The sequence below is a fragment of the Chelonoidis abingdonii genome, chromosome 8 (genome assembly GCF_003597395.2).
Source record: "Chelonoidis abingdonii isolate Lonesome George chromosome 8, CheloAbing_2.0, whole genome shotgun sequence".
In the NCBI taxonomy this organism is placed as follows: Eukaryota; Metazoa; Chordata; order Testudines; family Testudinidae; genus Chelonoidis; species Chelonoidis abingdonii.
In genome coordinates, this window is record NC_133776.1 from 87,820,967 (window position 1) to 87,830,754 (window position 9,788).

Sequence of the window (9,788 nt, forward strand, 5' to 3'; positions counted from 1 at the left end):
TTCTTTTGTAAACAGGTATTTATGATAGCCTATTACACATATTGTAACTAACTGGCTAGTGTGTGTACATCCTACCCTCTGCTCTGTAAATTTAGAACAGCTAATCTCTGTGTCATAGGCCTATATTACTAATAGCTAATAGGAATTCTCCTTCAGTTCTTGTGGTAGTAGGGACTTTGCTTTTGGAGTACGAGGATTTGAGCTCTAGCCCCGCTTCTACAATGAAGTTTTGAGTGGCCTGATTAGTCCTGGATACCCACAGATTTAAGTTGCATATACATGTTGGTTAAACCATTGGAACATAATGAATCCTTTGGACCAGAGATTTGACTTAGTAGTGCATTTTGAGTATCATGGCACGCAGAGTGCATAGACAGAAGGGAATGCTATTCTTATTGTCTGTAGCAATTCATCTGATTAATGAGTAGTATATGCTTTCAGTAAACACGTACACTGACCTTCTAGCATTTTATTCTTTCTTATGCGTGTGCAATTGTTCAGTGTATAAAGTTTCCCTTCTGTCGGCAGCCAGCTTCTGGGAAAGGAAGTGGGTGTCGCTGCAGCCCTAAATAAGGATGTTTGAATGCAATATTATGGAAACTGCTCAAAGTGGGATTTCAGACAAATAGTATCATCACGGCTCAAAGCGCAGATGTGGATCTCTGAATGTTCAGTTTTCAGTATTGCTGCTCCCACCTTGGTAGCTCGTTCTGTACAAATGGGAGTTTGCATTTATACCAGCTGCCCCTTGCCATTCACGGGGGAAAACTTGAGTGGCACAACAGCAACATAGATCTAATTATTTGAGGTGTTGTATATCTTGCACCTTCTTCCTGATTATGCTCTTACTCAGAGATTCTCAAACTGTGGGGTGGAAGCCCAAAGTGGGGCGTGACCCCATTTTAATGGGGTTGCCAGGGCTGGCATTAGACTTGCTGGGGCCCAGGGCCGAAGCCCGAGCCCAATAGCCTAGGGCCCGAAGCCTGAGGGCTTCAGCCCTGGGTGGCAGGGCTACGGTTCCAGGCCCCCTCACCTGGGCCTGAAGCCCTTGGGCTTTGGCCCCGCTGCCCGGGAGGGCAGGACTCAGGCTTAGCTTTGGCTCCCCACACCCGAAGTGGCGGGGCTGAGGCGGGCTCATGCTTCAGTCCCCTCCTGGGGTTGTGTAGTAATTTTTGTTGTCAGAAGGGGGTCATGGTGCAATGAAATTTGCGAACCCTGCTCTTACTGTATGACTTCATCACTGGACTTATTAATGTATTACAATTTAGGGGACTTTCATTCAGATTTATTTGGTGGAAAATTCCTGCCACAAAGAAATTGAGAATTTTATGTAGTCAGTTGCAAGGGTGATAAATCTGTAATGGCCAGAATTTTGTAATCCCCCTAAACTAGGCTGAGTACTTGTCAGTTAATAATGGAAAATAGAGACAGCAATTTCAGGTCTTTCAGTTCTATAGCACTCAGATACATCCACAGTCCACCCCACTTCCATAGTCAAATCTTTAACATTTCAAGTTTAATCTAATCTTTCTCATTTCTATAGTTCTCTGATCACCATGGCATTTGAGTAGCTGCTTCTTCTGTATCTGAGCTGTAAGGAATGTCTGAGAAAGCAGGCTGTCTGGTCAAGTGTGTAATTGCTTTTGAAACAAAAAAGGAGAGTAAGGATCTGCAATAGCAAATGTTACCCTTTCTCCCTTCTAATAAACACTTCAAAATGCTTTACAAACATTATCTACTTAATTGTCACAACACCCCGGTAGGTAGGTATTATTGTGTCTGTTTTACAGATTGGGAGTCACTGGCAGAATTTTCCTGGCTCCTATTCCCACGCTTAGTTTACTGAACCATGCTGTAGCTGCTCTTCGGCTCTCTTCTCCTCCGCTCAAGAAAAAGACAAAAATGAACTGGTTAAAAATGTTTGCCGTCCTACAGCACACCCAATCCTGCTCCTGTTTATCGCAATGAGAGTTTTGTAATTGACCTCAGAGGGAGCAGGACTGGGCCCTGGGTTCACAGGAAAAAGTGTTCAAAGCAGATAATGTGACTGTTTGTTTCTATTGGAGCATCAAATGAATGTAAAACAAAAGCAAACTATAGGAGGGAAGAGAAACCAGAGATATGAATAGTCAGTGAAATTAAACGTGATGTGTTGTGTTCTGCTTGCCTATCTGAGTCTACATCGTGTAGAATTTACTTTCTAGTGATGAGTAAAATTGTTGCTCAGAAGAGGAATGCATTTGCGGCACCAGCCAAAGCCAGGAATATTCACTAGGCAAACTCAAGGCTTAAAATAGTATGCAGGGAAATGTTATAAATGTACACAGACTCATTAGGAACATACCCACATTGTGTTCAGGCATGTAGTTGCCAGCGCTGCTGCTGAGAAGCAGCATTTAGTTATATGCTGTGCACTCAGGCTATTCTCTACTGCAAAGCATCCCCATAGGCCCACTTCAGGCAGAGGAAGGGTGATGTCAAGCCCCGACCCTGTTTCCCGAGAAGACTTTCCTGAGAGGTGCAGCTTAGATCCAATCCTTTGTGTTGACTCACACCGCCCATAAAACAAATCAGTCTCTGATTTTGCTCCTGAAGAACCTTATTATGATTTAACAACTGATGATTAATACTTAATTAAAAATACAAGAAGCAAGAGGTGGCATGGTTCAAGCAGCTGTTTTCTTAGTGAAGCAAAATGTTTCTTGTACTATCATTAAGAATTTTTTTTAGTGTCTCCTGATTGTTTCCAAAAATATTTCCATCTCCTTTGTTTGAGGACATTCCCGCTGGATGAATTAACTTCTTCATTAATATACACACAATGTGGGCTTCAGCTGAAACTCATCCAGAATCATCTGAATTACCACTGCTTGTCCAGTTAAAAAAAAAAAAAGAAAAAGTCTGCCTGTGACACAGTTTCTTTCTCTACTGATGAATAGTTATCATGGACCCTCCTGGTGTTATATAATACTGATACCTAAGCAGATGGTCAGAACCTGATAGCACCACAAATAATGGAGTCTACTTTCAGGTGGCTTTAACTTTTTAATATAGTGAAATTCAATACTAGAGAAATGACTGGACTTCAGAGTTCAGATTCAGATCTGGATCTAAACTTCTCCCCAGGTTTGGGGTGCTTGGAAACATTTACTCTTACTTTATCAATACTCTTATTGCTGTAAGTGCTACTGCAATTACAATATTTTTTTAAACATTTTGCATGTTTTGACATATGAGTAAATTAAACACGGAGCCCCCCAAATATCTAGTCCTAATATGTATTAATGTATAACCATTCACATTACTATATATGTATGTAACGCTCCATCAGAGTTTCAGTTTAATTAAATGTTTCATGCCACATCATCACATGCAAGCTCCAGGGCAGTATTTGTTCATGGCTTTCAGCTATTGACATGAGGCAGATTACATCAATAAGGCTTTTGAAGTTCCCTTTCATTTTAAAAGCACAGGAAAGTTTAATGCCACAGTCACATTAATTCAAGACAATCACAACTTCGTTGGCTTTCTTTTGTTGATGGATTAAAGCCTATCTGGGACTCCTGTGAAAGTCTGAAAACGCACCTGAGATGGGAGTGCTGAATCAGAATAAATTTACTTCCCATTGAAGAATAAGAACTCAATTATCCTTTTTCAGCAAATCGAGGGAAAGGCACACAATTAAATGTGTGCACCTTCTGTGTAGGTTCCAATTGTCTGTGAAACAAGAAATATACATCCAAAAATATGCTTGTGTTGAAACAGATCAATTCTGGTTTAGACAGAAAAAAAACTATTTACAATGAAGACATTCTGCAACAGCAAATGAAATGTTATCAATTTGGACCGAAAAGTGGCACTAGGAACATAAGAACTGCTATACTAGTGCAGTATCAGCGGTCCATCTAGTCAAGTAACCTGTCTCCAAGAGTGGCCATCACCAGAAGCTTTAGAGAAGGTGCAAGGAACTCTGCAGTGTGCAGATGTGAGATATTTTGTCCCTCGTGAAAGTCTCATCCTAATCTTGAACACTTAGTGTAAACCTTGAACCCTTCCAATTTTTTTGCTAGCATTAACAACTAGAACACTGAATATTCTTTTTATCCACGTCAATGTCCAGTCCCATTTTGACTCTTCATAAGCACTGACGGTCAATAATATCCTTTGACAGTGAGCGCCACAGTCTAAGTAAGCATTGGGTGAAAAGGTGTTTCCCTTTATCAATTTTGAATTTTGTTATTTTAATACCAGCCAATAAATTTGTGTTATGTAACTGTTATTTATGAAAACGGCATGAACAATGCTTAACTGCTACAGAAAAGTTTTGGAACTTTTTGTATTGTTGAACCTACTATTATTTATTATTTGTATTACAGAAGGGAGTAGCGGTCCCAAACAAGATTGAAGTCCCTGTTGTGTGAGGCACTGAACACAGAAATAATGAGAAATAATTACTCTCCCATAGGGGTTAAAATATATATAGACAAGACAAACAAAAGATGGAAGGAGCCCTGATCCTAATAACAAAGAAATGGGGTCAAATCCTGCCTGTTTAATACTCACTGGGCCTGGTTCTCCTCTCACTTCCATCACTTTTCCATTGGTGTGGCTCTACTGATCATCAGTGAGTTACTCCTGATTAAGACTGATGTGAGAGGAGAATCAGACTAATGAGTCCTGTGAGTCTATTATGCAAAAAAAAATTCTACCCATTTGAAAACAAGTTCGCAGAGAAGCTGTTCGCACCAACTTCATCAAGAGTAGCTCAACAAGTGTGTGTCTGGATTTTTGTGTGATAAGATGGGAGCTGAGCTATCATCAGTTTCTCTACCACACAGAAATTCAGTGGCTGTCTCGGGGAAAGGTTCTCAGTCATTTGTTTGCACTCAGAGAGGAAATGAGACTTTTTCTTTCAAACAAAGATTCCCCACTGGCCAAAAAGTTTGCAGATACCAAGTGGCTTTCCTTGTTAGTTTACCAGGCAGTCACTTTTGAACGACTAAATGTGTTAAATGCCTCACTTCAAAGACAAGACGCTTCTGTCTCTTCTCTCACTGACAAAATCAAAAATTGGATCAAGAAATGTTCCTTGTGGTATGCTCATGTAGCCAGTGGCAGTTTTGAAGTTTTTTTTTTAAACTGGATGACTCTTTGGATGAAAATGCCTTGCCAAAGCATGACTTGCAACCCATTATCATCAGCCACCTGGAAAACCTTAAACTGCAGTTTCGGGGGTACTTCCCTGAAAAGGATCAGAAAACAGAGGCATGGATTAGAAATCCGTTTTATGCAGAAATGACCAATGACTGCAAGTGCTGTTATATCACTTATAGTGAAAGAAACATTAATGGACCTTTTCTGTGATGAGACATTGAGGCTGAGATTTTCTGAGCAACCTCTTGCTAACTTTTGAATTTCTGCGAGAAAGAATATCCAGAGCTGTCATCTGCAGCTTTGAAAGCGCTCAGACCATTTTCATCCACGTACCTGTAGGAAGCTGATTTTTCAGCACTGACTTTACTGAAAAACAAATACAGGATCTGTCTCACTGTTGAAGATGACCTCTGTATTTACCTCAGCGACACAGAGCCCTACTTCAGAGAGTTGTGTTCATCAGTACAAGCTCACCCCTCCCATTAATTGCATATTTATTTTTATTTTTTACTGCTGGATATAAAGATTGTCTTTTGATTGTATTGTGAATTAAAATATTTAGTGGCTACTTTTTGTAGATATGGCCCTGCTATACTAAAATACTAACTATTCTGAGTAACACAAGGCACTGAGGTCATGTAATAATTTTTCTCATCAGAATAGGTAGTAAAAAGGCTTTACTTTGATTTTCTTATTTTTATCCCGATGGCCAGCTCTTTAAACAGTCTCAATTTCTTGCTCCCACTGCTTTATGTAAGATTTTTTTGTCTGGAGAGTCAGCATTCTTGGTGCTCAAGGTCCTTCCATGCTGCCCAATTGCTCTGTTTCTATGTGCTACTTTATTTGCTTGTTAATCACACTCTCTTCCTTGCTGTGGGTCTCATGACGAGACAGACTGCTGCCATCATGTTTTATGTACCATGTGCTGGGTAATAACAAGACTCCAGGCTTCTAAAATTAAACTGGCTATTTATTAAGCCAGTAAAACTATTTACAGAGGTGTTGCAACTGCATCTAGAGTTCCAGCCATATCTAACAAGATTGGGTGAGATACTCACTCCTCCAGTCTGGCCTCTTTATGATGAATGTGAGGGCCAGAGCAGTGTAAAAGGGCATTAAAGGGCTTGTGTCTGGTCAGGGGAGAATTCCTCCAGGCAGAACACAACTATAAGTCTGTCTTCCCGTGACCTCTGTGTAAGCCCTGGTACATGGGGCAGAGCTAGAGGCAGGAGTAGCATGTCAGAAGAAAGTTGCAGGCTGTAGTGCTGTGATGATTCTAGTTAGCCCTGTGGCCCACAGGAAAGCCTTGGGAGGCTGCCAGAATTTAAACAATGTCTACAGAGCAGTCCAATTTTGTGCAGATGCAGAGATGACTCAAAGCCACTGCAAGTTTTGTGCTGCACCACCAGAATCTCCCCCATTGTAAAAAGGAGCCTCTGAAACTTGAAACAGAGACCAGTTTGAATTGATTTTCTGAGTGTTTCACATTCATTTCCTCCCTACCCATTTCCTAAGTCTTGTTCTAATTCATTATATGGATCATGTCTCTGATCCCCTTTTGTGCTGTGGGTTTTCAGAAATTCCTTTCTTAATATGTGGTTTTACGCCAGTAAAATATAAATGAGCTTGATGTTTGTTTACTCTAGAGGACCTCAAATTGATGACTTGTTTTGCATTAAAAACTGAAATAATGACAAACTGTTGAAAGGGAAAATACTGTTTAATCTCTGAGTATGTAGTAGCTGTGCAGCTGCATAGGAGCCTACTTATACTAAAAGCAGCAAGGAATCCTGTGGCACCTTATAGACTAACAGATGTTTTGGAGCATGAGCTTTCGTGGGTGAATACCCACTTTGTCAGATGCATGTAGTGGAAATTCCACAGAATTCCTTGCTGCTTTTACAGATCCAGACTAACACGGCTACCCTCTGATACTTATACTAAAATAGTTATAATAGATTCTTTCACTTGATAAAATACATTCTAGAGCTAATGGATCAAATTTATGCTTGGTCTAACTTCACCAGAGTCAGTTTGGCCCAGTGAATCTTTGGGACAGAGAAGCATGCACATTTAAGGTCTTATAGACCTGATAACTATCTACTCCTCCTTACAGTTACAAAGGAATGTGTGCAAATTCAGTCTCTAACAGTCCCATTCCTATAGGCTGCTAGGATGAGGGAGGGAAGTATGGTTTATACTTCTCTACTGCACATTCCTCTGAAATTTCATTTACATGGCTGACTGCTGACAGACACCCAAAACTAAGTTTTGATTTACTTTTTAATTGCTACCATTTGCATTATATCAAATGTGAGCCCAACTCTCAGATTTGAGCACCAAGTTAAGATGCAGAAATATCCATTTTAGATATGCAGGTTCTAAATGTAAAACCCAAATATGGAAATAGGCACCCTCACTTAGGAGCCTGGGTTTGTGGTATTGCTCATATGTCATTTTATAGAAGCATTCTCTTGACTGTCAGGACAAAATCCAGCCCTGGCTTATACAGGCACAAATCCCATTAAGTCAATGCCATCACTGAATTTGAACCTTTGCATGGGGATTAAAGACTCTCCAAAAAAGATTTTGTATTGAATTGGGCCACTATCACTGATACAGACTAACACAGTTGCTATTCTGAAACTTTACATATTGAGCATCCTTAGGAAAAGGCTATAGAGCACTGCTCTTTCAGCCTGAACCTCCACTGATCCACTGGGATCCGGTCCAAAGGGAATGTGAACCTGAAGAGCATAGACCAATTCATTATTATTAATGTATTTATTTGTATAGCACCAAACTCTGTGTGTCTCTTATCCTACCAACTAAAACTCTTTACCTTAAACTCTTTATAGTAAGCTCTCCTTTGTGTGACTCCTGCTGATCAAGGTTGGACACTCTGGTTAATTTAAATGTTGTAAACAGAATAAAAAAAAAAAGACAAATCTTCTCATTTAGCATTTTACTTTCTTTTTATTTAATGTCTCCAGACTAACATCAGGATATTACATTGGGTGGGAAGTACTGCAAACCCTTTATATAGAGATGTCAAAGTCTCAGCTGTGATGAACTCTTCCCCCATCAAATATCGCAGAAGAATGCACAGTGAAGAAAAGCATTTGTGGATACTTTTTAAATTCAGTATTTACTGAAGTATAATATATATTCTGCCAATGAGCTATACATGGCTGTTTCTGACAGTCAATTAAAATCAATGGGCCAAATTCTGCCCTCAGTTACACTAATGTAAATCCAGAGTAACAACTCTGTTGTAGTGAATGTCGCTTGTCTTCTTAGAATGTAAGCTTATCAGGCCAGGAACTGTATATCTATCTATCTGTATGTTTGTGCAGTGCCTTACATTATACAATTGAGTCCTAATTCTGACTGGAGCTTTTCAGCTTGACCAGAACTAATAAATAATAATAAATAGGGCCAAATTCTTCACTGTCTTTACATACTGTTTAACTCCACTGACTACAATGACACTGCAGAGAGAGGTAAGTCAGCATTGAATTTAATCCATTACCTTTAAATAACTAGGAATTTGCTTAGATGAAAGATGAGAAAATACATTAAAACAATTTGTTAACATACTATAGCTGCTATCTCCGCTGCACTCAGTAAATCACTGCTTACATGAAATGTGGGCCTAATGAATGCTTTAGTATTAATGGCATAATGAATCATATCTACCGCTGGCTTTCTGAGTCCACCAGGCAAAAGGTTACTGTTGGTCACTAACCTTTTAGGAAGAAAACTAGCTTTAAACTCACTAGAGATATGAGCAGGTAAAAAGAAGCTTCCCTGCTTTCACTGACTACAAATCTTATTTCTGTATGTATGTAAAAATTAAGGAGTGTGACTGTATGTATGCATGAGACAGAACTCAAGCCACATAGTTAGGGCCATAATATTACATAATAGAACTCATTATTATGTGATTGGAAATGTCTGCACAAATTGCCACATAATGCCTCATATTAGAATGAGGAGTGTGATTTGTGTAGGTCAGGACAACAGAATTTAGTACAGCTGCTCAGTACTGCAGGTCTATGAAACTCTGCACACACCCCCTCAAAAAAAAAAAAAAAGCATAAACTCTGTGGGCAATGGAGACCAGAGGTAATAAAGGAGTTGTCTTCCCTGTTATAAATAATTTAAATCAGCTATTTCATGCCCAGCATTACTGGAAGAGTTATTGGAAATCAATCCCTATGGTTTCACTTACCACCATAAGAACAGACTGGGACCATGCTAAACAAATAATTACTAAAAGAAAGGAAACTTCTTACACACAAACATTTTTTAGAAGAGGGGCTACTTTTGGAACCCTTCCGCTAATTTAATAGGACATGTGTGAGGCTTGGCTAGAAAGGGTTAAACATCCTGCAAAATAAATAACCCTCAAAAGACATATGGGAAGATAATGTTTGTGTTTTTGTGTATTTACATATGTATGAGTATGGTCCACAATGTAATCAACAGTCCCCGTCTATGCTGTATTCTGATATCATTTATCTGGAGTACTGTGTCCAGTTTTGGGCCCCACACAACAAGAAGGATGTGGAAAAATGGAGAGTCCAGCGGAGGGCAACAGCAACAAAAATGATTAGGGTGCTGGAGCACAT